Here is an 8,333-nt window from a genome sequence, read left to right on the forward strand (position 1 = left end):
CGAATTCACCGGTAGATCGGACCACACTACCCGTTTTCAGGGTGTGCGTCAGTACGCATGTCACAGTACCATACCCGGAAACAAATTTTGAGATGAGATGTACTACTTTCAAACCCCGCTGAAAATCATCACTATCACATCGCGTACTAGGCAAGAGAGGTGCCACGTCTGATACTTCGAAGCGCATACTGATATATGATACACACCTTGAAAATGGGTATAGTTGTGAGGACCGATCTACAGGTGAATTCAGGATCGAGTCTGGTAGTTGGGTAGGCCTGAAAATGCTTGGTAAAAGTATAAGGTACAAGTGATGCCCAGTTATTCACAGTAAACTCTTTAAACTAGAATTAATAATCAATTCAAAGATAACACTTCCAAATGAAAAGAACTGACACCTACTGTAAGCTGTAAAAATAGTTTGTTAACATCGTTTCAAACAGCTGCCTTTAAATTATAATAAATTTAACGAGATCGGATGACTGGAGACAGAGCCCTATATGTTTCCATTAATTCTATCCCACCTTTAATAATTGCATATTTGTTTACATTTACTTTCTATTGCATTGGTTAAACCTTGGTGATCAATTGTCTGTTCAGGGGACTGGAATCCTGCCGACTCCCTCTTCCACTTAAATATAAAGTTAATTATCAAACAGAGCAAAAATGCTCTTTTTTCTTCGCTTTCTACAGCATCATAAATTCCTTATCAAATCGAACACAACATTATCTCTGGGTGGCGTTGAGCTCACATGTACGCACTAACACCAATGATTTTGATGGATTATATATGGGATTACAAGGCTTTTAATTCTGTTGCCTATCGGAAATGATTTTGTGGCGTAATAAATTACAAACGCGGGCGGTTCACAGTCAGTGCGCCGGCTACAAATTTCCCCACACGTGCTCCACCACGCCGGTATACTAAATTAACAGCAGAAATGCCATGAATGGTGTTACATGTTATTAATCTCGCTAAATTTTGTTTTATTCAACACACGTCATCTTAGTCATCTTGATGGAGGCTGAATGGTGCACCTAGTATCATTCAAAATTTATATAAGAGCCTTTTTGGACGGATCATCTAAATTATTTCTGACACAGAGATTATACCGAGTTACTACACGCCATTATATTTCAGGTGTTGACAATCACATTTGATGATTAGCAATATAACGTTGAGCGTAAAAAAGAAGGCCCCAGAGAAACTGCAGAATTTGATTGGTTTCATGTGACTCACTACTGATGATGGTTATTGTGTACCAATCTTCCTTCAGTCTTCTACTTCCGCTTTGGATTTCCACATTTATGTCATTATGAAATATTGAATTTTTACTGTATTCGTAAGATTAGTAACACGTTTTTTTTTTTGGCTTTAGATAACGGCAACTTGTCAGCCGATTTGTGGAGTTAGTTCCAACGGAGAAAATTTTGGAATTAGCTATTCAAAGCAAACATTATGCAATCATTTAATTTCTCTCTCTCTCTCTCTCTCTCTCTCTCTCTCTCTCTCTCTGTGCGTGCGTGTGTGTGTGTGAGAGAGAGAGAGAGAGAGAGCGCACGATCGAGTGAGTTTGATAGAGTGTTAACAATAGCGGAAGCAAACAGTTACACGATAACCTTATGTCGCAATAAGCCACAGGCAGTTAGCACCCAAACACATCATTATATTAATAATACTGAATACTTATTATTCCAACCTGGAATATCAATGAAAGAATCCTCAGCAATCTCCGCGAACCCTGACCCCGCCCACTTTGCTCCCTGCATCTCTTCTTTATAGGAGGGCGTATTCGATCCTTCTGCAAATGTCCTTTTACCTCTTGTGTTATTACGCTTTATTTCAAAATTATTCTTTCTTCGGTCGACTAATTTCCATTCTGTTAAGTTATACATTGAATAACCCAGAGAAGTACACCAGTCCCTTGAAAACGAACTCATCTACAAATAAGAACTAAGTACATGGTCTACCCAAAAAAGGGGCGGTATATGTATTCTAAGGTAACAGATATTTTTAGAGCAAGATGAATGTAAGTATCCAAGTTTACATGTGTGAAAATGTCAACTGCTGGAAGCGAATATGACCATGTATTAGGAATTTATTTGCACAGAATGCCCAGCTTGGAAATATGCCCCTTGGTACCACAAATATACAGTGCTGAAAGTAAATATTTTCCATAGCAAGTCTTCCTCCGCCATAACCTCGAGGTCCAAATACAAGACCATATTTGCTCCTACAGAATCAACAATTTCATTATTTCATTATCATTCAGAAATTCGAGACATTTTCCCTGATAAGTTAAGTGCTCCGGCAATGAGGTATAAATAGTGCAGCTTTTGATGGTGTTTTTATTTTAAGTCCCCTATTCCATTAAATCTGAAGACAGAAAATTAAAATATAATGGGTTATGAGAGAAGCCACTTAGCTGACGCGTACGGCCCTGGTGTAGATTATGAGAGTGCTTATTTAGGTTTGTGGCCACTTGAGGTGATGTTTTCTGCTCTCTCTCTCTCTCTCTCTCTCTCTCGCTCTAATAATGGATTTTAATAAGCTTATTTTTAATTGCAATCTATCTGCCTATTTGTAGTATTGATTAGAAGTGTGAACAGATGTACATGAACGTATGAGTAAATGTATTGTGATTAACGTTAGATATTGCAAGAATCTACTACACAGCCCGTGGCCCACCGGCTGTCACTGGCAGTGCTGGCTGTCACTGGCAGTGCTGGCTGTCACTGGGAGTGCTGACGTGTCCTTAACGTTCTGGTAACTCGGGCATATCGACATCTACTGCAGCATGGGACTGGCTTCAATAACAGATCCGAGAACCTAAACATAGTTCACTGCTGGTCTTGGAGGTGATGTTCCTGACGCAATACTTAAGTTTACTAGAGATATTTTGCTTGCTATCGGGCGGTGAATCTTGATTTATTGGAACAAAGTACAACATTAAAGCTCTATGATCTTGGTTGTGTTTCCTACACTTTCCTTTACTGTTCATTGTCATATTCAACTTTGCCTTTTATTCAAACTTCTGTTTTCAAACGTGTTTACTAGGTCATTTTTTCTATGCTCAAACTTGATATATTTTCATCTGTCACCATGAGTATTTTAAAATTAAAATGCCTATCTACTTAATTAATCTAGGTTGGGTACAAGTTGTCATGCCTGGAGATCAGTGCTGGTCAGGTTGGAGTACTTTTTACTTTTTTTTGTTAATATCTATAAGTGAATAACGTCGAAGGGTTCAGATGCACTTGACAATAGCCAGGCATTTGCCGCATACAGTCCTGGTATAGGACTGGCTTGTTGTGTTGAACAGATAATTTCGGCAAACATAACATGCGGTGTAAGGTGGAACAGGTAGGACGGTCATTTGGAACTTGGTGGGTGATTTGGAACTTTTGGATTATTTAATTACACTAGCAAAATTTCTAAATAATATTTTTTTCACGTAATACACTGTATTTCCCTATATCAATATATTGGTACATAAATATACCCCTAAGTGTGTCATCATGCAGGCAAAACAGTCGCTGAATTCTCAAAGAAATTCTCGAAGAAAGTTACGAACAAACAGATCTTCGGTACCATGGCCCATAGGAGCCTACGCGTGCGTCTTTTAGACGCCCCTTTACATGCGAAAACGACAAGGCCTATGCCGAGTTCGTCTTTTACTACAGAGCTTTGAGAGCCGAAAATGGCATGGCTGTCTCTTTCGCCACTTACTGAACTCCAGAGATGCGAGATTAACACGACCCATGTCGCGTTTGTCTCTCAAAAGACACTGTTATAAAACATGAAATAGGCATTACGTGTGATTTTCGCAGCTGAATAAGTAGACCCTTATAAACGAAGTTGACGTGACCTTAGAGTAATGTCGCTTTCAACTTTTACAAACCTCCAACAAAATCTCCACACAGACGCGCGCGACATGTACTATTGGACATGGGTCAGTTGAAAGCGACATTAACCTAAATGGCTCATGTTACTTTCTGCCAATTAATTTGAAACAGAAGGACCGTCTTAAAACCCTTTATATTTGAATCCTTGAAAATAAAAATATGAGGCCATATAATTATTACAAGCAATTAGCCACACTGTTATCTAGATAGCACTAAATTATGATGGGATTCAAATGAAAAAAATGTTTTGGGACAGCACAACACTGTTTCAAATTAATTGGATTTGACATATAAGAGTTGGCTGAAAGTAACATGAGCCCTTTAGGTTAATAGGGTTTCAACTGACCCATGTCCAATAGTACATGTCGCGCGCGTCTGTGTGGAGATAGATTTTGTTGGAGGTTTGTAAGAGTTGAAAGCGACATGACTCTCAAGTTACGTCAAGTTCGTTTATAAGGGTCTACTTATTCAGCTGCGAAAATCACACGTTATGCCTATTTCATGTTTTATAACAGTGTCATTTGAGAGACGAACGCGACATGGGTCGTGTCAATCTCGCATCTATGGAGTTCAGTAAATGGCGAAAGAGACACAGCCATGTCATTTTCGGCTCTCAAAGCTCTGTAGTAAAAGACGAACTCGGCATAGGCCTTGTCGTTTTCGCATGTAAAGGGGCGTCTACAAGACGCACGCGTAGGCTCCTATGGGCCATGGTACTTCGGGTTCTGCCAAGTGACAACAACTGTGTCGACATAACCATTAACTATAGCAATATTTGTTTATCAAGCGAATACAGAACAATGACAGAGCAGGCTGAAGAACATCGAGTAATAATAGCACAGTTTTGATACAGTTGAGATATCGACTTTAAGTTGGTGTAGAACATCTCCAACTACCATCAGCTGCTGGACCTGCCCTAAGCTACAGACTATCTGGCGCCAGCTTGAACCGGGAAATACTAGAAAACCTATCTCTAAAAACACGTCCATGTTGGGGAGGACAGGGCGGGTCATGCCTTAGACTAAATCCACTTTATTAAAATATCACGATTCAGGACTGGGTGGGTCCCTGGCGACGTGGCTTTTGACGGTGCCCCTTGCTGGATAGCTTACACCCACATTTTTAATTCTTAAGTTATTCGCCTTAGATGTATGAGACGTCTAGTTAAATTTATGATGAGGGTTCCAGTGATTGTAACAAAGCATAATTGAGTTGAGACGTTTCGCCTCCTGTCATGCCCCTAAGAGAGTAATGCTCATTTATAAATGTGATGGTGGGTGCGGTGCACTGGCTGTAAATGTCGGTGTGTGCAGGATTCCCTATTCCTGTTTTCACATTTTATGAAATGTGCGCTTCTTTTATTGTTGAATAACCATTGCAGGTAGGTTTCCTTTTTCGAGCAAGATTGATACATTATTATTATTATTATTATGTGATGATTCTTGTGACCTTTGGTAATTACTAAGATACCGGAGTCATACCATGATATTATTATTATTATTATTATTTGGGTTGGCCAGAGAAAATATTGACACAAAGTGTTGTTGGCAGTCTGTCTGGGTTAAATTCCAAACCATGACAGCATATCACGTTCATTCCAGAGAAGCTGCCTCAATCTACGTGCTAGACAAGCAGGCCCGCTGATAAAGCTCTGGTTCAGCCGATATTGTTGACGTCATGAAAGCCGTATTCAGTGCAAAACATTGCCGTACTGCATTTGATAAAATAATAATAATAAGAGCTCTATGTAATGTTAGGATGTGTTGACTCGGTGTGATTGTCAAGATAGACATACTGTACTGCTTTTATTTGAAACAGAATATGAAAATATGCGTTCGAACGACGAGTTTTATATCAGGATACCTGAAGTCATATAAATATATTTTATCTAAGCGGTTACTTATCAGGGTAAACAAATGATTTGAAACAGGCATATAAGCGTTATCGGTGGATAACGAATGCGAGTAACTTGTGTCAACACACAGGACATACTATCATTGATGAACCAGTGTTTTTGCTGTTGAGAAATTGGTGATCAGGTAAAATTGGCTTCGCTTGGCCTTTCTATATGATTTACCCCCAAAGTTGGATCTGCGGTTAGACTGTCCGACGTGCCAGTCACCTACACCAGCGACAAGGGACATGTATTCCAATTTTTTGTACAAACTTGGGTCAAGAATCGCACCGGAATGCCGCCCCGCACTCGTGACTTGCAATTGTCAAGTTCATACAACCAACCCCGACATATAATGTAATTTCTTTTGCTTGGGCCACTTCAGCAGTTCACCCGTCACAGACCACGTGACCTAAATATGCCTATTCATTTTTTGCATACTGAGGCGGGTTGTTTTAAAAGGCACTTTTGATGTTTGGATTTTTGTAGAGTTTAGTAACAAGCTAATCACTTTTGTTATATCTCTAGCGAACAGATAAATTTTTTTAACAAAACAAAATATGAAGGCCCCCTTCCATGTAAAGTAGGGTTGACAACCTAGATATCCATATAGGTGCTTCACGGTCATCAATATCCGAAGGACTTTTAGGTTGAAAGCACAAGAAGTGTCGTCTGCAAGAGTCTTTGAAAATCATTGATGTTAAAATGGGATTTGAGTGTTAACGGTACCTTCTTATTGGTTTCACGAGGGATGGCGGCGGGAGGTATTGTGTGGGCTATATTAAGTAAGGTACTTAAAAGTGTTTTAGTGGCATGATTTATGACTCAGAAGAGAGTTGGGTAAGGACAAAAACGAATATCCAAAAGTACTTCAGATCTAAAGGTTTGCACTTCATTGATTTTTCCTTTGCTCCAAGGCATGTGGCTATAATCAATCCGGGGAAATGTTGGTCATAGAAGAATTAAAACTTAATTATAAATTGAAATGGAGTGCATCCGTTTCAGGACATTCCTCTCTTTTCTTTTTTTAATTTCGTGATTCGACGACGCAATTAAAAAGTAGTCTGTAAGTAGTAGTCATAATAGACTCCAGAATAGTCGTGGCCATCATGGGCTCAAGGGACTGAATATGTTGCAATAAAGACCATAAGTCATTCACCCCTTCTGTGTTTGTTTTAGCGGCAATAATCTGTTTAATGAATTGCAGAATTTATAGACATAAATCAGCCTCCTTTTTTGAAACAAAATGGCAGATTCAGCCCCAGGCATTTTCCAACTGGAGATAGAATATTAGCCTGAGGTACCAACAATTCATAATTTTCCATTATTTTCTGTTGCAGTGGGAAGGGAGAGTGAAAATAAGATGATCCAAGGTAAAGACGAAAATAGTTCACATATTATGAGACCAATTTGGCAAAAATGTATATTTCTTGGATGCCAGGCCTCTGCAGCTTGAAAAATCAAACAGAATTCTGTATGCTTAAAACACGGTATCCGAGATTGCCTTCCACTGACTTGTCACACATAGAAATCGATGACATTTAAGCAGGTTCTTTCCTCTGTGTTTTCAAATAGTGTTGTCGTGGATTTTAAAATGGATATGTACTTAAAATTCAGTAATTTCAAAAGCAATTTTAAAAGCGAAAAAATGTAGTACGTAATAAGTAAAAGTATGACACACAAACAGGCATTATATTCTTATTTTTCTATTTGTAAAAAAAATCATTGTTGAAATTGACGGGTTAATTTTCTTCCGTGGATTTGTTTTGGAAAAATGACAGGGCTGCTCCGTCTTTGAATAGAGGTTGTCCGGGTTCTCAACGAGAAGACCACATTTCCCCGTGATTTTACGAGATCTGCCTTGAGGTGGGGTTAAAATATGGAGACCACAAGGAAGTAGAGCAGCGATTTCTTTACTTGAAAATTAGCTGAAAATTTTTGAGCTACAGGCTTGTTCTTTTTTCACTTTATAAAGAAAAAGTATTGATATAATATGTACGTACAACTGACGTGAGATTCATTTGCAACCTTTTTGTCACTTTATGGGAGTGGCATGACTGTTTTGCTTTCAATGAGATCAATGTTGAAAGTAGGTCCATGTATATTCTACAAGCATTGGACATTTGTAAATAAAATAATCCAGTGCTGTCAAGGGCTTAATTGCTTCATTTTTAGGTTATCATAATTACTAAATTTAAATTTTGAACAACAAAAGCTTCATAACTGCAACTTATTTTTCTTTATAAATGTTTTACTATTCAACTTTATTTTTAAAGAAGTAAAATAAAATCATTTGACATTTCATTTACTGATGGATTGCATATCAGAACATTAGACTTGCCTGCATCTTTGTTTTAATTTCACTAAATTTATAGTAACTAGTTCAAAAAGCTCAAATTTGATCATAAAGTTAATTTTCTTCATTTATTTACTTATGAAAATGATGCTATAGAACTAGTGGATATCATTCACAAAATGTAAGTTTTATTGTGATCAGATCTGACTTAAATCTGACAGGAAAGATGGCAGAAGA

The sequence above is a fragment of the Lingula anatina genome, chromosome 9 (genome assembly GCF_051362555.1).
Source record: "Lingula anatina isolate TDL-2025a chromosome 9, LinAna3.0, whole genome shotgun sequence".
Taxonomy (NCBI): domain Eukaryota; kingdom Metazoa; phylum Brachiopoda; class Lingulata; order Lingulida; family Lingulidae; genus Lingula; species Lingula anatina.